Raw genomic sequence first — 22,401 nt, 5'->3', positions numbered from 1 at the left:
ATTTCGTCAAAAAGGTCTCAATACATGAAATGTTGAGAAGCCTAAAGTTCATCAGAATAAAATATAAAAAATATATATTTTTGCTTGAAAACAAGCGATGTATCAGTTCGATCGTACCCCCATACTAGCCATTTTGAGACTTTCGGAAGAGTTAACGCTCTTAACTGCTTGGTTTCAAAGATTAAAATTTAAATTTTAAGTATCGCATAGAACTAACGCGCAGCCCCTATACGTTATGTTTAAAAAAAATATATAAATTTTTTTTTCAAAATGGCGGCTATCGTAAAAATTCAAAGTGTCATAACTTTGCTAAATGACATCCTACTGAAAAATGTCGTATGCAAAAAGTGTTTGGAATTTTAATTTGCATATAAAAGCAATTTTTAATTATTTTTTTTTTAATAAAAACCGAGTCTTACCATATATTGACCGAGACCTCGAACGAGCTTTTATGCGACTCTGCATAGAGTTAACGCTCGTATGAGGTTTCTATTTAAGAAATCGATTTGAATTTTTAATACAAAATAGAGCTTTCGACTATACTTACGATACTATAAAAAAAAATTAAAAATTAAAAAATAAAAGTATTTTTTTTTCAAAACACGTTTAGTGTGATGAGTCGATCGACCCACCATACATACGCTCATAAGATTTTCAATATAGTTAAGGTCAGTGTGAGCTTGTTTATACATATTTGAATTTTAATTTTTGTGACAGTATAGAATTCTTAAGCATCCTGTGTATGTTTGTTAGCAAAATCCATTTTGTCAATTTTTTGCAAAATGGCGACAAGTATTAAAATTCAATCACTTATAACTCAGTAGTGTTGAATTTCGTCAAAAAGGTCTCAATACATGAAATGTTGAGAAGCCTAAAGTTCATCAGAATAAAATATAAAAAATATATATTTTTGCTTGAAAACAAGCGATGTATCAGTTCGATCGTACCCCCATACTAGCCATTTTGAGACTTTCGGAAGAGTTAACGCTCTTAACTGCTTGGTTTCAAAGATTAAAATTTAAATTTTAAGTATCGCATAGAACTAACGCGCAGCCCCTATACGTTATGTTTAAAAAAAATATATAAATTTTTTTTTCAAAATGGCGGCTATCGTAAAAATTCAAAGTGTCATAACTTTGCTAAATGACATCCTACTGAAAAATGTCGTATGCAAAAAGTGTTTGGAATTTTAATTTGCATATAAAAGCAATTTTTAATTATTTTTTTTTTAATAAAAACCGAGTCTTACTATATATTGACCGAGACCTCGAACGAGCTTTTATGCGACTCTGCATAGAGTTTACGCTCGTATGAGGTTTCTATTTAAGAAATCGATTTGAATTTTTAATACAAAATAGAGCTTTCGACTATACTTACGATACTATAAAAAAAAATTAAAAATTAAAAAATAAAAGTATTTTTTTTTCAAAACACGTTTAGTGTGATGAGTCGATCGACCCACCATACATACGCTCATAAGATTTTCAATATAGTTAAGGTCAGTGTGAGCTTGTTTATACATATTTGAATTTTAATTTTTGTGACAGTATAGAATTCTTAAGCATCCTGTGTATGTTTGTTAGCAAAATCCATTTTGTCAATTTTTTGCAAAATGGCGACAAGTATTAAAATTCAATCACTTATAACTCAGTAGTGTTGAATTTCGTCAAAAAGGTCTCAATACATGAAATGTTGAGAAGCCTAAAGTTCATCAGAATAAAATATAAAAAATATATATTTTTGCTTGAAAACAAGCGATGTATCAGTTCGATCGTACCCCCATACTAGCCATTTTGAGACTTTCGGAAGAGTTAACGCTCTTAACTGCTTGGTTTCAAAGAATAAAATTTAAATTTTAAGTATCGCATAGAACTAACGCGCAGCCCCTATACGTTATGTTTAAAAAAAATATATAAATTTTTTTTTCAAAATGGCGGCTATCGTAAAAATTCAAAGTGTCATAACTTTGCTAAATGACATTCTACTGAAAAATGTCGTATGCAAAAAGTGTTTGGAATTTTAATTTGCATATAAAAGCAATTTTTATTTATTTTTTTTTTAATAAAAACCGAGTCTTACCATGTATTGACCGAGACCTCGAACGAGCTTTTATGCGACTCTGCATAGAGTTAACGCTCGTATGAGGTTTCTATTTAAGAAATCGATTTGAATTTTTAATACAAAATAGAGCTTTCGACTATACTTACGATACTATAAAAAAAAATTAAAAATTAAAAAATAAAAGTATTTTTTTTTCAAAACACGTTTAGTGTGATGAGTCGATCGACCCACCATACATACGCTCATAAGATTTTCAATATAGTTAAGGTCAGTGTGAGCTTGTTTATACATATTTGAATTTTAATTTTTGTGACAGTATAGAATTCTTAAGCATCCTGTGTATGTTTGTTAGCAAAATCCATTTTGTCAATTTTTTGCAAAATGGCGACAAGTATTAAAATTCAATCACTTATAACTCAGTAGTGTTGAATTTCGTCAAAAAGGTCTCAATACATGAAATGTTGAGAAGCCTAAAGTTCATCAGAATAAAATATAAAAAATATATATTTTTGCTTGAAAACAAGCGATGTATCAGTTCGATCGTACCCCCATACTAGCCATTTTGAGACTTTCGGAAGAGTTAACGCTCTTAACTGCTTGGTTTCAAAGATTAAAATTTAAATTTTAAGTATCGCATAGAACTAACGCGCAGCCCCTATACGTTATGTTTAAAAAAAATATATAAATTTTTTTTTCAAAATGGCGGCTATCGTAAAAATTCAAAGTGTCATAACTTTGCTAAATGACATCCTACTGAAAAATGTCGTATGCAAAAAGTGTTTGGAATTTTAATTTGCATATAAAAGCAATTTTTAATTATTTTTTTTTTAATAAAAACCGAGTCTTACCATATATTGACCGAGACCTCGAACGAGCTTTTATGCGACTCTGCATAGAGTTAACGCTCGTATGAGGTTTCTATTTAAGAAATCGATTTGAATTTTGAATACAAAATAGAGCTTTCGACTATACTTACGATACTATAAAAAAAAATTAAAAATTAAAAAATAAAAGTATTTTTTTTTCAAAACACGTTTAGTGTGATGAGTCGATCGACCCACCATACATACGCTCATAAGATTTTCAATATAGTTAAGGTCAGTGTGAGCTTGTTTATACATATTTGAATTTTAATTTTTGTGACAGTATAGAATTCTTAAGCATCCTGTGTATGTTTGTTAGCAAAATCCATTTTGTCAATTTTTTGCAAAATGGCGACAAGTATTAAAATTCAATCACTTATAACTCAGTAGTGTTGAATTTCGTCAAAAAGGTCTCAATACATGAAATGTTGAGAAGCCTAAAGTTCATCAGAATAAAATATAAAAAATATATATTTTTGCTTGAAAACAAGCGATGTATCAGTTCGATCGTACCCCCATACTAGCCATTTTGAGACTTTCGGAAGAGTTAACGCTCTTAACTGCTTGGTTTCAAAGATTAAAATTTAAATTTTAAGTATCGCATAGAACTAACGCGCAGCCCCTATACGTTATGTTTAAAAAAAATATATAAATTTTTTTTTCAAAATGGCGGCTATCGTAAAAATTCAAAGTGTCATAACTTTGCTAAATGACATCCTACTGAAAAATGTCGTATGCAAAAAGTGTTTGGAATTTTAATTTGCATATAAAAGCAATTTTTAATTATTTTTTTTTTAATAAAAACCGAGTCTTACCATATATTGACCGAGACCTCGAACGAGCTTTTATGCGACTCTGCATAGATTTAACGCTCGTATGAGGTTTCTATTTAAGAAATCGATTTGAATTTTTAATACAAAATAGAGCTTTCGACTATACTTACGATACTATAAAAAAAAATTAAAAATTAAAAAATAAAAGTATTTTTTTTTCAAAACACGTTTAGTGTGATGAGTCGATCGACCCACCATACATACGCTCATAAGATTTTCAATATAGTTAAGGTCAGTGTGAGCTTGTTTATACATATTTGAATTTTAATTTTTGTGACAGTATAGAATTCTTAAGCATCCTGTGTATGTTTGTTAGCAAAATCCATTTTGTCAATTTTTTGCAAAATGGCGACAAGTATTAAAATTCAATCACTTATAACTCAGTAGTGTTGAATTTCGTCAAAAAGGTCTCAATACATGAAATGTTGAGAAGCCTAAAGTTCATCAGAATAAAATATAAAAAATATATATTTTTGCTTGAAAACAAGCGATGTATCAGTTCGATCGTACCCCCATACTAGCCATTTTGAGACTTTCGGAAGAGTTAACGCTCTTAACTGCTTGGTTTCAAAGATTAAAATTTAAATTTTAAGTATCGCATAGAACTAACGCGCAGCCCCTATACGTTATGTTTAAAAAAAATATATAAATTTTTTTTTCAAAATGGCGGCTATTGTAAAAATTCAAAGTGTCATAACTTTGCTAAATGACATCCTACTGAAAAATGTCGTATGCAAAAAGTGTTTGGAATTTTAATTTGCATATAAAAGCAATTTTTAATTATTTTTTTTTTAATAAAAACCGAGTCTTACCATATAAATACCGAGACCTCGAACGAGCTTTTATGCGACTCTGCATAGAGTTAACGCTCGTATGAGGTTTCTTTTTAAGAAATCGATTTGAATTTTTAATACAAAATAGAGCTTTCGACTATACTTACGATACTATAAAAAAAAATTAAAAATTAAAAAATAAAAGTATTTTTTTTTCAAAACACGTTTAGTGTGATGAGTCGATCGACCCACCATACATACGCTCATAAGATTTTCAATATAGTTAAGGTCAGTGTGAGCTTGTTTATACATATTTGAATTTTAATTTTTGTGACAGTATAGAATTCTTAAGCATCCTGTGTATGTTTGTTAGCAAAATCCATTTTGTCAATTTTTTGCAAAATGGCGACAAGTATTAAAATTCAATCACTTATAACTCAGTAGTGTTGAATTTCGTCAAAAAGGTCTCAATACATGAAATGTTGAGAAGCCTAAAGTTCATCAGAATAAAATATAAAAAATATATATTTTTGCTTGAAAACAAGCGATGTATCAGTTCGATCGTACCCCCATACTAGCCATTTTGAGACTTTCGGAAGAGTTAACGCTCTTAACTGCTTGGTTTCAAAGATTAAAATTTAAATTTTAAGTATCGCATAGAACTAACGCGCAGCCCCTATACGTTATGTTTAAAAAAAATATATAAATTTTTTTTTCAAAATGGCGGCTATCGTAAAAATTCAAAGTGTCATAACTTTGCTAAATGACATCCTACTGAAAAATGTCGTATGCAAAAAGTGTTTGGAATTTTAATTTGCATATAAAAGCAATTTTTAATTATTTTTTTTTTAATAAAAACCGAGTCTTACCATATATTGACCGAGACCTCGAACGAGCTTTTATGCGACTCTGCATAGAGTTAACGCTCGTATGAGGTTTCTATTTAAGAAATCGATTTGAATTTTTAATACAAAATAGAGCTTTCGACTATACTTACGATACTATAAAAAAAAATTAAAAATTAAAAAATAAAAGTATTTTTTTTTCAAAACACGTTTAGTGTGATGAGTCGATCGACCCACCATACATACGCTCATAAGATTTTCAATATAGTTAAGGTCAGTGTGAGCTTGTTTATACATATTTGAATTTTAATTTTTGTGACAGTATAGAATTCTTAAGCATCCTGTGTATGTTTGTTAGCAAAATCCATTTTGTCAATTTTTTGCAAAATGGCGACAAGTATTAAAATTCAATCACTTATAACTCAGTAGTGTTGAATTTCGTCAAAAAGGTCTCAATACATGAAATGTTGAGAAGCCTAAAGTTCATCAGAATAAAATATAAAAAATATATATTTTTGCTTGAAAACAAGCGATGTATCAGTTCGATCGTACCCCCATACTAGCCATTTTGAGACTTTCGGAAGAGTTAACGCTCTTAACTGCTTGGTTTCAAAGATTAAAATTTAAATTTTAAGTATCGCATAGAACTAACGCGCAGCCCCTATACGTTATGTTTAAAAAAAATATATAAATTTTTTTTTCAAAATGGCGGCTATCGTAAAAATTCAAAGTGTCATAACTTTGCTAAATGACATCCTACTGAAAAATGTCGTATGCAAAAAGTGTTTGGAATTTTAATTTGCATATAAAAGCAATTTTTAGTTATTTTTTTTTTAATAAAAACCGAGTCTTACCATATATTGACCGAGACCTCGAACGAGCTTTTATGCGACTCTGCATAGAGTTAACGCTCGTATGAGGTTTCTATTTAAGAAATCGATTTGAATTTTTAATACAAAATAGAGCTTTCGACTATACTTACGATACTATAAAAAAAAATTAAAAATTAAAAAATAAAAGTATTTTTTTTTCAAAACACGTTTAGTGTGATGAGTCGATCGACCCACCATACATACGCTCATAAGATTTTCAATATAGTTAAGGTCAGTGTGAGCTTGTTTATACATATTTGAATTTTAATTTTTGTGACAGTATAGAATTCTTAAGCATCCTGTGTATGTTTGTTAGCAAAATCCATTTTGTCAATTTTTTGCAAAATGGCGACAAGTATTAAAATTCAATCACTTATAACTCAGTAGTGTTGAATTTCGTCAAAAATGTCTCAATACATGAAATGTTGAGACGCCTAAAGTTCATCAGAATAAAATATAAAAAATATATATTTTTGCTTGAAAACAAGCGATGTATCAGTTCGATCGTACCCCCATACTAGCCATTTTGAGACTTTCGGAAGAGTTAACGCTCTTAACTGCTTGGTTTCAAAGATTAAAATTTAAATTTTAAGTATCGCATAGAACTAACGCGCAGCCCCTATACGTTATGTTTAAAAAAAATATATAAATTTTTTTTTCAAAATGGCGGCTATCGTAAAAATTCAAAGTGTCATAACTTTGCTAAATGACATCTTACTGAAAAATGTCGTATGCAAAAAGTGTTTGGAATTTTAATTTGCATATAAAAGCAATTTTTAATTATTTTTTTTTTAATAAAAACCGAGTCTTACCATATATTGACCGAGACCTCGAACGAGCTTTTATGCGACTCTGCATAGAGTTAACGCTCGTATGAGGTTTCTATTTAAGAAATCGATTTGAATTTTTAATACAAAATAGAGCTTTCGACTATACTTACGATACTATAAAAAAAAATTAAAAATTAAAAAATAAAAGTATTTTTTTTTCAAAACACGTTTAGTGTGATGAGTCGATCGACCCACCATACATACGCTCATAAGATTTTCAATATAGTTAAGGTCAGTGTGAGCTTGTTTATACATATTTGAATTTTAATTTTTGTGACAGTATAGAATTCTTAAGCATCCTGTGTATGTTTGTTAGCAAAATCCATTTTGTCAATTTTTTGCAAAATGGCGACAAGTATTAAAATTCAATCACTTATAACTCAGTAGTGTTGAATTTCGTCAAAAAGGTCTCAATACATGAAATGTTGAGAAGCCTAAAGTTCATCAGAATAAAATATAAAAAATATATATTTTTGCTTGAAAACAAGCGATGTATCAGTTCGATCGTACCCCCATACTAGCCATTTTGAGACTTTCGGAAGAGTTAACGCTCTTAACTGCTTGGTTTCAAAGATTAAAATTTAAATTTTAAGTATCGCATAGAACTAACGCGCAGCCCCTATACGTTATGTTTAAAAAAAATATATAAATTTTTTTTTCAAAATGGCGGCTATCGTAAAAATTCAAAGTGTCATAACTTTGCTAAATGACATCCTACTGAAAAATGTCGTATGCAAAAAGTGTTTGGAATTTTAATTTGCATATAAAAGCAATTTTTAATTATTTTTTTTTTAATAAAAACCGAGTCTTACCATATATTGACCGAGACCTCGAACGAGCTTTTATGCGACTCTGCATAGAGTTAACGCTCGTATGAGGTTTCTATTTAAGAAATCGATTTGAATTTTTAATACAAAATAGAGCTTTCGACTATACTTACGATACTATAAAAAAAAATTAAAAATTAAAAAATAAAAGTATTTTTTTTTCAAAACACGTTTAGTGTGATGAGTCGATCGACCCACCATACATACGCTCATAAGATTTTCAATATAGTTAAGGTCAGTGTGAGCTTGTTTATACATATTTGAATTTTAATTTTTGTGACAGTATAGAATTCTTAAGCATCCTGTGTATGTTTGTTAGCAAAATCCATTTTGTCAATTTTTTGCAAAATGGCGACAAGTATTAAAATTCAATCACTTATAACTCAGTAGTGTTGAATTTCGTCAAAAATGTCTCAATACATGAAATGTTGAGACGCCTAAAGTTCATCAGAATAAAATATAAAAAATATATATTTTTGCTTGAAAACAAGCGATGTATCAGTTCGATCGTACCCCCATACTAGCCATTTTGAGACTTTCGGAAGAGTTAACGCTCTTAACTGCTTGGTTTCAAAGATTAAAATTTAAATTTTAAGTATCGCATAGAACTAACGCGCAGCCCCTATACGTTATGTTTAAAAAAAATATATAAATTTTTTTTTCAAAATGGCGGCTATCGTAAAAATTCAAAGTGTCATAACTTTGCTAAATGACATCTTACTGAAAAATGTCGTATGCAAAAAGTGTTTGGAATTTTAATTTGCATATAAAAGCAATTTTTAATTATTTTTTTTTTAATAAAAACCGAGTCTTACCATATATTGACCGAGACCTCGAACGAGCTTTTATGCGACTCTGCATAGAGTTAACGCTCGTATGAGGTTTCTATTTAAGAAATCGATTTGAATTTTTAATACAAAATAGAGCTTTCGACTATACTTACGATACTATAAAAAAAAATTAAAAATTAAAAAATAAAAGTATTTTTTTTTCAAAACACGTTTAGTGTGATGAGTCGATCGACCCACCATACATACGCTCATAAGATTTTCAATATAGTTAAGGTCAGTGTGAGCTTGTTTATACATATTTGAATTTTAATTTTTGTGACAGTATAGAATTCTTAAGCATCCTGTGTATGTTTGTTAGCAAAATCCATTTTGTCAATTTTTTGCAAAATGGCGACAAGTATTAAAATTCAATCACTTATAACTCAGTAGTGTTGAATTTCGTCAAAAAGGTCTCAATACATGAAATGTTGAGAAGCCTAAAGTTCATCAGAATAAAATATAAAAAATATATATTTTTGCTTGAAAACAAGCGATGTATCAGTTCGATCGTACCCCCATACTAGCCATTTTGAGACTTTCGGAAGAGTTAACGCTCTTAACTGCTTGGTTTCAAAGATTAAAATTTAAATTTTAAGTATCGCATAGAACTAACGCGCAGCCCCTATACGTTATGTTTAAAAAAAATATATAAATTTTTTTTTCAAAATAGCGGCTATCGTAAAAATTCAAAGTGTCATAACTTTGCTAAATGACATCCTACTGAAAAATGTCGTATGCAAAAAGTGTTTGGAATTTTAATTTGCATATAAAAGCAATTTTTAATTATTTTTTTTTTAATAAAAACCGAGTCTTACCATATATTGACCGAGACCTCGAACGAGCTTTTATGCGACTCTGCATAGAGTTAACGCTCGTATGAGGTTTCTATTTAAGAAATCGATTTGAATTTTGAATACAAAATAGAGCTTTCGACTATACTTACGATACTATAAAAAAAAATTAAAAATTAAAAAATAAAAGTATTTTTTTTTCAAAACACGTTTAGTGTGATGAGTCGATCGACCCACCATACATACGCTCATAAGATTTTCAATATAGTTAAGGTCAGTGTGAGCTTGTTTATACATATTTGAATTTTAATTTTTGTGACAGTATAGAATTCTTAAGCATCCTGTGTATGTTTGTTAGCAAAATCCATTTTGTCAATTTTTTGCAAAATGGCGACAAGTATTAAAATTCAATCACTTATAACTCAGTAGTGTTGAATTTCGTCAAAAAGGTCTCAATACATGAAATGTTGAGAAGCCTAAAGTTCATCAGAATAAAATATAAAAAATATATATTTTTGCTTGAAAACAAGCGATGTATCAGTTCGATCGTACCCCCATACTAGCCATTTTGAGACTTTCGGAAGAGTTAACGCTCTTAACTGCTTGGTTTCAAAGATTAAAATTTAAATTTTAAGTATCGCATAGAACTAACGCGCAGCCCCTATACGTTATGTTTAAAAAAAATATATAAATTTTTTTTTCAAAATGGCGGCTATCGTAAAAATTCAAAGTGTCATAACTTTGCTAAATGACATCCTACTGAAAAATGTCATATGCAAAAAGTGTTTGGAATTTTAATTTGCATATAAAAGCAATTTTTAATTATTTTTTTTTTAATAAAAACCGAGTCTTACCATATATTGACCGAGACCTCGAACGAGCTTTTATGCGACTCTGCATAGATTTAACGCTCGTATGAGGTTTCTATTTAAGAAATCGATTTGAATTTTTAATACAAAATAGAGCTTTCGACTATACTTACGATACTATAAAAAAAAATTAAAAATTAAAAAATAAAAGTATTTTTTTTTCAAAACACGTTTAGTGTGATGAGTCGATCGACCCACCATACATACGCTCATAAGATTTTCAATATAGTTAAGGTCAGTGTGAGCTTGTTTATACATATTTGAATTTTAATTTTTGTGACAGTATAGAATTCTTAAGCATCCTGTGTATGTTTGTTAGCAAAATCCATTTTGTCAATTTTTTGCAAAATGGCGACAAGTATTAAAATTCAATCACTTATAACTCAGTAGTGTTGAATTTCGTCAAAAAGGTCTCAATACATGAAATGTTGAGAAGCCTAAAGTTCATCAGAATAAAATATAAAAAATATATATTTTTGCTTGAAAACAAGCGATGTATCAGTTCGATCGTACCCCCATACTAGCCATTTTGAGACTTTCGGAAGAGTTAACGCTCTTAACTGCTTGGTTTCAAAGATTAAAATTTAAATTTTAAGTATCGCATAGAACTAACGCGCAGCCCCTATACGTTATGTTTAAAAAAAATATATAAATTTTTTTTTCAAAATGGCGGCTATTGTAAAAATTCAAAGTGTCATAACTTTGCTAAATGACATCCTACTGAAAAATGTCGTATGCAAAAAGTGTTTGGAATTTTAATTTGCATATAAAAGCAATTTTTAATTATTTTTTTTTTAATAAAAACCGAGTCTTACCATATAAATACCGAGACCTCGAACGAGCTTTTATGCGACTCTGCATAGAGTTAACGCTCGTATGAGGTTTCTTTTTAAGAAATCGATTTGAATTTTTAATACAAAATAGAGCTTTCGACTATACTTACGATACTATAAAAAAAAATTAAAAATTAAAAAATAAAAGTATTTTTTTTTCAAAACACGTTTAGTGTGATGAGTCGATCGACCCACCATACATACGCTCATAAGATTTTCAATATAGTTAAGGTCAGTGTGAGCTTGTTTATACATATTTGAATTTTAATTTTTGTGACAGTATAGAATTCTTAAGCATCCTGTGTATGTTTGTTAGCAAAATCCATTTTGTCAATTTTTTGCAAAATGGCGACAAGTATTAAAATTCAATCACTTATAACTCAGTAGTGTTGAATTTCGTCAAAAAGGTCTCAATACATGAAATGTTGAGAAGCCTAAAGTTCATCAGAATAAAATATAAAAAATATATATTTTTGCTTGAAAACAAGCGATGTATCAGTTCGATCGTACCCCCATACTAGCCATTTTGAGACTTTCGGAAGAGTTAACGCTCTTAACTGCTTGGTTTCAAAGATTAAAATTTAAATTTTAAGTATCGCATAGAACTAACGCGCAGCCCCTATACGTTATGTTTAAAAAAAATATATAAATTTTTTTTTCAAAATGGCGGCTATCGTAAAAATTCAAAGTGTCATAACTTTGCTAAATGACATCCTACTGAAAAATGTCGTATGCAAAAAGTGTTTGGAATTTTAATTTGCATATAAAAGCAATTTTTAATTATTTTTTTTTTAATAAAAACCGAGTCTTACCATATATTGACCGAGACCTCGAACGAGCTTTTATGCGACTCTGCATAGAGTTAACGCTCGTATGAGGTTTCTATTTAAGAAATCGATTTGAATTTTTAATACAAAATAGAGCTTTCGACTATACTTACGATACTATAAAAAAAAATTAAAAATTAAAAAATAAAAGTATTTTTTTTTCAAAACACGTTTAGTGTGATGAGTCGATCGACCCACCATACATACGCTCATAAGATTTTCAATATAGTTAAGGTCAGTGTGAGCTTGTTTATACATATTTGAATTTTAATTTTTGTGACAGTATAGAATTCTTAAGCATCCTGTGTATGTTTGTTAGCAAAATCCATTTTGTCAATTTTTTGCAAAATGGCGACAAGTATTAAAATTCAATCACTTATAACTCAGAAGTGTTGAATTTCGTCAAAAAGGTCTCAATACATGAAATGTTGAGAAGCCTAAAGTTCATCAGAATAAAATATAAAAAATATATATTTTTGCTTGAAAACAAGCGATGTATCAGTTCGATCGTACCCCCATACTAGCCATTTTGAGACTTTCGGAAGAGTTAACGCTCTTAACTGCTTGGTTTTAAAGATTAAAATTTAAATTTTAGGTATCGCATAGAACTAACGCGCAGCCCTTATACGTTATGTTTAAAAAAAATATATAAATTTTTTTTTCAAAATGGCGGCTATCGTAAAAATTCAAAGTGTCATAACTTTGCTAAATGACATCCTACTGAAAAATGTCGTATGCAAAAAGTGTTTGGAATTTTAATTTGCATATAAAAGCAATTTTTAACTATTTTTTTTTTAATAAAAACCGAGTCTTACCATATATTGACCGAGACCTCGAACGAGCTTTTATGCGACTCTGCATAGAGTTAACGCTCGTATGAGGTTTCTATTTAAGAAATCGATTTGAATTTTTAATACAAAATAGAGCTTTCGACTATACTTACGATACTATAAAAAAAAATTAAAAATTAAAAAATAAAAGTATTTTTTTTTCAAAACACGTTTAGTGTGATGAGTCGATCGACCCACCATACATACGCTCATAAGATTTTCAATATAGTTAAGGTCAGTGTGAGCTTGTTTATACATATTTGAATTTTAATTTTTGTGACAGTATAGAATTCTTAAGCATCCTGTGTATGTTTGTTAGCAAAATCCATTTTGTCAATTTTTTGCAAAATGGCGACAAGTATTAAAATTCAATCACTTATAACTCAGTAGTGTTGAATTTCGTCAAAAAGGTCTCAATACATGAAATGTTGAGAAGCCTAAAGTTCATCAGAATAAAATATAAAAAATATATATTTTTGCTTGAAAACAAGCGATGTATCAGTTCGATCGTACCCCCATACTAGCCATTTTGAGACTTTCGGAAGAGTTAACGCTCTTAACTGCTTGGTTTCAAAGATTAAAATTTAAATTTTAAGTATCGCATAGAACTAACGCGCAGCCCCTATACGTTATGTTTAAAAAAAATATATAAATTTTTTTTTCAAAATGGCGGCTATTGTAAAAATTCAAAGTGTCATAACTTTGCTAAATGACATCCTACTGAAAAATGTCGTATGCAAAAAGTGTTTGGAATTTTAATTTGCATATAAAAGCAATTTTTAATTATTTTTTTTTTAATAAAAACCGAGTCTTACCATATAAATACCGAGACCTCGAACGAGCTTTTATGCGACTCTGCATAGAGTTAACGCTCGTATGAGGTTTCTTTTTAAGAAATCGATTTGAATTTTTAATACAAAATAGAGCTTTCGACTATACTTACGATACTATAAAAAAAAATTAAAAATTAAAAAATAAAAGTATTTTTTTTTCAAAACACGTTTAGTGTGATGAGTCGATCGACCCACCATACATACGCTCATAAGATTTTCAATATAGTTAAGGTCAGTGTGAGCTTGTTTATACATATTTGAATTTTAATTTTTGTGACAGTATAGAATTCTTAAGCATCCTGTGTATGTTTGTTAGCAAAATCCATTTTGTCAATTTTTTGCAAAATGGCGACAAGTATTAAAATTCAATCACTTATAACTCAGTAGTGTTGAATTTCGTCAAAAAGGTCTCAATACATGAAATGTTGAGAAGCCTAAAGTTCATCAGAATAAAATATAAAAAATATATATTTTTGCTTGAAAACAAGCGATGTATCAGTTCGATCGTACCCCCATACTAGCCATTTTGAGACTTTCGGAAGAGTTAACGCTCTTAACTGCTTGGTTTCAAAGATTAAAATTTAAATTTTAAGTATCGCATAGAACTAACGCGCAGCCCCTATACGTTATGTTTAAAAAAAATATATAAATTTTTTTTTCAAAATGGCGGCTATCGTAAAAATTCAAAGTGTCATAACTTTGCTAAATGACATCCTACTGAAAAATGTCGTATGCAAAAAGTGTTTGGAATTTTAATTTGCATATAAAAGCAATTTTTAGTTATTTTTTTTTTAATAAAAACCGAGTCTTACCATATATTGACCGAGACCTCGAACGAGCTTTTATGCGACTCTGCATAGAGTTAACGCTCGTATGAGGTTTCTATTTAAGAAATCGATTTGAATTTTTAATACAAAATAGAGCTTTCGACTATACTTACGATACTATAAAAAAAAATTAAAAATTAAAAAATAAAAGTATTTTTTTTTCAAAACACGTTTAGTGTGATGAGTCGATCGACCCACCATACATACGCTCATAAGATTTTCAATATAGTTAAGGTCAGTGTGAGCTTGTTTATACATATTTGAATTTTAATTTTTGTGACAGTATAGAATTCTTAAGCATCCTGTGTATGTTTGTTAGCAAAATCCATTTTGTCAATTTTTTGCAAAATGGCGACAAGTATTAAAATTCAATCACTTATAACTCAGTAGTGTTGAATTTCGTCAAAAATGTCTCAATACATGAAATGTTGAGACGCCTAAAGTTCATCAGAATAAAATATAAAAAATATATATTTTTGCTTGAAAACAAGCGATGTATCAGTTCGATCGTACCCCCATACTAGCCATTTTGAGACTTTCGGAAGAGTTAACGCTCTTAACTGCTTGGTTTCAAAGATTAAAATTTAAATTTTAAGTATCGCATAGAACTAACGCGCAGCCCCTATACGTTATGTTTAAAAAAAATATATAAATTTTTTTTTCAAAATGGCGGCTATCGTAAAAATTCAAAGTGTCATAACTTTGCTAAATGACATCTTACTGAAAAATGTCGTATGCAAAAAGTGTTTGGAATTTTAATTTGCATATAAAAGCAATTTTTAATTATTTTTTTTTTAATAAAAACCGAGTCTTACCATATATTGACCGAGACCTCGAACGAGCTTTTATGCGACTCTGCATAGAGTTAACGCTCGTATGAGGTTTCTATTTAAGAAATCGATTTGAATTTTTAATACAAAATAGAGCTTTCGACTATACTTACGATACTATAAAAAAAAATTAAAAATTAAAAAATAAAAGTATTTTTTTTTCAAAACACGTTTAGTGTGATGAGTCGATCGACCCACCATACATACGCTCATAAGATTTTCAATATAGTTAAGGTCAGTGTGAGCTTGTTTATACATATTTGAATTTTAATTTTTGTGACAGTATAGAATTCTTAAGCATCCTGTGTATGTTTGTTAGCAAAATCCATTTTGTCAATTTTTTGCAAAATGGCGACAAGTATTAAAATTCAATCACTTATAACTCAGTAGTGTTGAATTTCGTCAAAAAGGTCTCAATACATGAAATGTTGAGAAGCCTAAAGTTCATCAGAATAAAATATAAAAAATATATATTTTTGCTTGAAAACAAGCGATGTATCAGTTCGATCGTACCCCCATACTAGCCATTTTGAGACTTTCGGAAGAGTTAACGCTCTTAACTGCTTGGTTTCAAAGATTAAAATTTAAATTTTAAGTATCGCATAGAACTAACGCGCAGCCCCTATACGTTATGTTTAAAAAAAATATATAAATTTTTTTTTCAAAATGGCGGCTATCGTAAAAATTCAAAGTGTCATAACTTTGCTAAATGACATCCTACTGAAAAATGTCGTATGCAAAAAGTGTTTGGAATTTTAATTTGCATATAAAAGCAATTTTTAATTATTTTTTTTTTAATAAAAACCGAGTCTTACCATATATTGACCGAGACCTCGAACGAGCTTTTATGCGACTCTGCATAGAGTTAACGCTCGTATGAGGTTTCTATTTAAGAAATCGATTTGAATTTTTAATACAAAATAGAGCTTTCGACTATACTTACGATACTATAAAAAAAAATTAAAAATTAAAAAATAAAAGTATTTTTTTTTCAAAACACGTTTAGTGTGATGAGTCGATCGACCCACCATACATACGCTCATAAGATTTTCAATATAGTTAAGGTCAGTGTGAGCTTGTTTATACATATTTGAATTTTAATTTTTGTGACAGTATAGAATTCTTAAGCATCCTGTGTATGTTTGTTAGCAAAATCCATTTTGTCAATTTTTTGCAAAATGGCGACAAGTATTAAAATTCAATCACTTATAACTCAGTAGTGTTGAATTTCGTCAAAAATGTCTCAATACATGAAATGTTGAGACGCCTAAAGTTCATCAGAATAAAATATAAAAAATATATATTTTTGCTTGAAAACAAGCGATGTATCAGTTCGATCGTACCCCCATACTAGCCATTTTGAGACTTTCGGAAGAGTTAACGCTCTTAACTGCTTGGTTTCAAAGATTAAAATTTAAATTTTAAGTATCGCATAGAACTAACGCGCAGCCCCTATACGTTATGTTTAAAAAAAATATATAAATTTTTTTTTCAAAATGGCGGCTATCGTAAAAATTCAAAGTGTCATAACTTTGCTAAATGACATCTTACTGAAAAATGTCGTATGCAAAAAGTGTTTGGAATTTTAATTTGCATATAAAAGCAATTTTTAATTATTTTTTTTTTAATAAAAACCGAGTCTTACCATATATTGACCGAGACCTCGAACGAGCTTTTATGCGACTCTGCATAGAGTTAACGCTCGTATGAGGTTTCTATTTAAGAAATCGATTTGAATTTTTAATACAAAATAGAGCTTTCGACTATACTTACGATACTATAAAAAAAAATTAAAAATTAAAAAATAAAAGTATTTTTTTTTCAAAACACGTTTAGTGTGATGAGTCGATCGACCCACCATACATACGCTCATAAGATTTTCAATATAGTTAAGGTCAGTGTGAGCTTGTTTATACATATTTGAATTTTAATTTTTGTGACAGTATAGAATTCTTAAGCATCCTGTGTATGTTTGTTAGCAAAATCCATTTTGTCAATTTTTTGCAAAATGGCGACAAGTATTAAAATTCAATCACTTATAACTCAGTAGTGTTGAATTTCGTCAAAAAGGTCTCAATACATGAAATGTTGAGAAGCCTAAAGTTCATCAGAATAAAATATAAAAAATATATATTTTTGCTTGAAAACAAGCGATGTATCAGTTCGATCGTACCCCCATACTAGCCATTTTGAGACTTTCGGAAGAGTTAACGCTCTTAACTGCTTGGTTTCAAAGATTAAAATTTAAATTTTAAGTATCGCATAGAACTAACGCGCAGCCCCTATACGTTATGTTTAAAAAAAATATATAAATTTTTTTTTCAAAATAGCGGCTATCGTAAAAATTCAAAGTGTCATAACTTTGCTAAATGACATCCTACTGAAAAATGTCGTATGCAAAAAGTGTTTGGAATTTTAATTTGCATATAAAAGCAATTTTTAATTATTTTTTTTTTAATAAAAACCGAGTCTTACCATATATTGACCGAGACCTCGAACGAGCTTTTATGCGACTCTGCATAGAGTTAACGCTCGTATGAGGTTTCTATTTAAGAAATCGATTTGAATTTTGAATACAAAATAGAGCTTTCGACTATACTTACGATACTATAAAAAAAAATTAAAAATTAAAAAATAAAAGTATTTTTTTTTCAAAACACGTTTAGTGTGATGAGTCGATCGACCCACCATACATACGCTCATAAGATTTTCAATATAGTTAAGGTCAGTGTGAGCTTGTTTATACATATTTGAATTTTAATTTTTGTGACAGTATAGAATTCTTAAGCATCCTGTGTATGTTTGTTAGCAAAATCCATTTTGTCAATTTTTTGCAAAATGGCGACAAGTATTAAAATTCAATCACTTATAACTCAGTAGTGTTGAATTTCGTCAAAAAGGTCTCAATACATGAAATGTTGAGAAGCCTAAAGTTCATCAGAATAAAATATAAAAAATATATATTTTTGCTTGAAAACAAGCGATGTATCAGTTCGATCGTACCCCCATACTAGCCATTTTGAGACTTTCGGAAGAGTTAACGCTCTTAACTGCTTGGTTTCAAAGATTAAAATTTAAATTTTAAGTATCGCATAGAACTAACGCGCAGCCCCTATACGTTATGTTTAAAAAAAATATATAAATTTTTTTTTCAAAATGGCGGCTATCGTAAAAATTCAAAGTGTCATAACTTTGCTAAATGACATCCTACTGAAAAATGTCATATGCAAAAAGTGTTTGGAATTTTAATTTGCATATAAAAGCAATTTTTAATTATTTTTTTTTTAATAAAAACCGAGTCTTACCATATATTGACCGAGACCTCGAACGAGCTTTTATGCGACTCTGCATAGATTTAACGCTCGTATGAGGTTTCTATTTAAGAAATCGATTTGAATTTTTAATACAAAATAGAGCTTTCGACTATACTTACGATACTATAAAAAAAAATTAAAAATTAAAAAATAAAAGTATTTTTTTTTCAAAACACGTTTAGTGTGATGAGTCGATCGACCCACCATACATACGCTCATAAGATTTTCAATATAGTTAAGGTCAGTGTGAGCTTGTTTATACATATTTGAATTTTAATTTTTGTGACAGTATAGAATTCTTAAGCATCCTGTGTATGTTTGTTAGCAAAATCCATTTTGTCAATTTTTTGCAAAATGGCGACAAGTATTAAAATTCAATCACTTATAACTCAGTAGTGTTGAATTTCGTCAAAAAGGTCTCAATACATGAAATGTTGAGAAGCCTAAAGTTCATCAGAATAAAATATAAAAAATATATATTTTTGCTTGAAAACAAGCGATGTATCAGTTCGATCGTACCCCCATACTAGCCATTTTGAGACTTTCGGAAGAGTTAACGCTCTTAACTGCTTGGTTTCAAAGATTAAAATTTAAATTTTAAGTATCGCATAGAACTAACGCGCAGCCCCTATACGTTATGTTTAAAAAAAATATATAAATTTTTTTTTCAAAATGGCGGCTATTGTAAAAATTCAAAGTGTCATAACTTTGCTAAATGACATCCTACTGAAAAATGTCGTATGCAAAAAGTGTTTGGAATTTTAATTTGCATATAAAAGCAATTTTTAATTATTTTTTTTTTAATAAAAACCGAGTCTTACCATATAAATACCGAGACCTCGAACGAGCTTTTATGCGACTCTGCATAGAGTTAACGCTCGTATGAGGTTTCTTTTTAAGAAATCGATTTGAATTTTTAATACAAAATAGAGCTTTCGACTATACTTACGATACTATAAAAAAAAATTAAAAATTAAAAAATAAAAGTATTTTTTTTTCAAAACACGTTTAGTGTGATGAGTCGATCGACCCACCATACATACGCTCATAAGATTTTCAATATAGTTAAGGTCAGTGTGAGCTTGTTTATACATATTTGAATTTTAATTTTTGTGACAGTATAGAATTCTTAAGCATCCTGTGTATGTTTGTTAGCAAAATCCATTTTGTCAATTTTTTGCAAAATGGCGACAAGTATTAAAATTCAATCACTTATAACTCAGTAGTGTTGAATTTCGTCAAAAAGGTCTCAATACATGAAATGTTGAGAAGCCTAAAGTTCATCAGAATAAAATATAAAAAATATATATTTTTGCTTGAAAACAAGCGATGTATCAGTTCGATCGTACCCCCATACTAGCCATTTTGAGACTTTCGGAAGAGTTAACGCTCTTAACTGCTTGGTTTCAAAGATTAAAATTTAAATTTTAAGTATCGCATAGAACTAACGCGCAGCCCCTATACGTTATGTTTAAAAAAAATATATAAATTTTTTTTTCAAAATGGCGGCTATCGTAAAAATTCAAAGTGTCATAACTTTGCTAAATGACATCCTACTGAAAAATGTCGTATGCAAAAAGTGTTTGGAATTTTAATTTGCATATAAAAGCAATTTTTAATTATTTTTTTTTTAATAAAAACCGAGTCTTACCATATATTGACCGAGACCTCGAACGAGCTTTTATGCGACTCTGCATAGAGTTAACGCTCGTATGAGGTTTCTATTTAAGAAATCGATTTGAATTTTTAATACAAAATAGAGCTTTCGACTATACTTACGATACTATAAAAAAAAATTAAAAATTAAAAAATAAAAGTATTTTTTTTTCAAAACACGTTTAGTGTGATGAGTCGATCGACCCACCATACATACGCTCATAAGATTTTCAATATAGTTAAGGTCAGTGTGAGCTTGTTTATACATATTTGAATTTTAATTTTTGTGACAGTATAGAATTCTTAAGCATCCTGTGTATGTTTGTTAGCAAAATCCATTTTGTCAATTTTTTGCAAAATGGCGACAAGTATTAAAATTCAATCACTTATAACTCAGTAGTGTTGAATTTCGTCAAAAAGGTCTCAATACATGAAATGTTGAGAAGCCTAAAGTTCATCAGAATAAAATATAAAAAATATATATTTTTGCTTGAAAACAAGCGATGTATCAGTTCGATCGTACCCCCATACTAGCCATTTTGAGACTTTCGGAAGAGTTAACGCTCTTAACTGCTTGGTTTTAAAGATTAAAATTTAAATTTTAGGTATCGCATAGAACTAACGCGCAGCCCTTATACGTTATGTTTAAAAAAAATATATAAATTTTTTTTTCAAAATGGCGGCTATCGTAAAAATTCAAAGTGTCATAACTTTGCTAAATGACATCCTACTGAAAAATTTCGTATGCAAAAAGTGTTTGGAATTTTAATTTGCATATAAAAGCAATTTTTAATTATTTTTTTTTTAATAAAAACCGAGTCTTACCATATATTGACCGAGACCTCGAACGAGCTTTTATGCGACTCTGCATAGAGTTAACGCTCGTATGAGGTTTCTATTTAAGAAATCGATTTGAATTTTTAATACAAAATAGAGCTTTCGACTATACTTACGATACTATAAAAAAAAATTAAAAATTAAAAAATAAAAGTATTTTTTTTTCAAAACACGTTTAGTGTGATGAGTCGATCGACCCACCATACATACGCTCATAAGATTTTCAATATAGTTAAGGTCAGTGTGAGCTTGTTTATACATATTTGAATTTTAATTTTTGTGACAGTATAGAATTCTTAAGCATCCTGTGTATGTTTGTTAGCAAAATCCATTTTGTCAATTTTTTGCAAAATGGCGACAAGTATTAAAATTCAATCACTTATAACTCAGTAGTGTTGAATTTCGTCAAAAAGGTCTCAATACATGAAATGTTGAGAAGCCTAAAGTTCATCAGAATAAAATATAAAAAATATATATTTTTGCTTGAAAACAAGCGATGTATCAGTTCGATCGTACCCCCATACTAGCCATTTTGAGACTTTCGGAAGAGTTAACGCTCTTAACTGCTTGGTTTCAAAGATTCAAATTTAAATTTTAAGTATCGCATAGAACTAACGCGCAGCCCCTATACGTTATGTTTAAAAAAAATATATAATTTTTTTTTTCAAAATGGCGGCTATCGTAAAAATTCAAAGTGTCATAACTTTGCTAAATGACATCCTACTGAAAAATGTCGTATGCAAAAAGTGTTTGGAATTTTAAGTTGCATATAAAAGCAATTTTTAATTATTTTTTTTTTAATAAAAACCGAGTCTTACCATATATTGACCGAGACCTCGAACGAGCTTTTATGCGACTCTGCATAGAGTTAACGCTCGTATGAGGTTTCTATTTAAGAAATCGATTTGAATTTTTAATACAAAATAGAGCTTTCGACTATACTTACGATACTATAAAAAAAAATTAAAAATTAAAAAATAAAAGTATTTTTTTTTCAAAACACGTTTAGTGTGATGAGTCGATCGACCCACCATACATACGCTCATAAGATTTTCAATATAGTTAAGGTCAGTGTGAGCTTGTTTATACATATTTGAATTTTAATTTTTGTGACAGTATAGAATTCTTAAGCATCCTGTGTATGTTTGTTAGCAAAATCCATTTTGTCAATTTTTTGCAAAATGGCGACAAGTATTAAAATTCAATCACTTATAACTCAG

This window comes from Plectrocnemia conspersa, unplaced genomic scaffold (genome assembly GCF_051122295.1).
Source record: "Plectrocnemia conspersa isolate PC_06_02 unplaced genomic scaffold, ASM5112229v1 ptg000014l, whole genome shotgun sequence".
Classification (NCBI taxonomy): Eukaryota; Metazoa; Arthropoda; class Insecta; order Trichoptera; family Polycentropodidae; genus Plectrocnemia; species Plectrocnemia conspersa.
Note: the sequence above shows the minus strand (reverse complement) of the source record.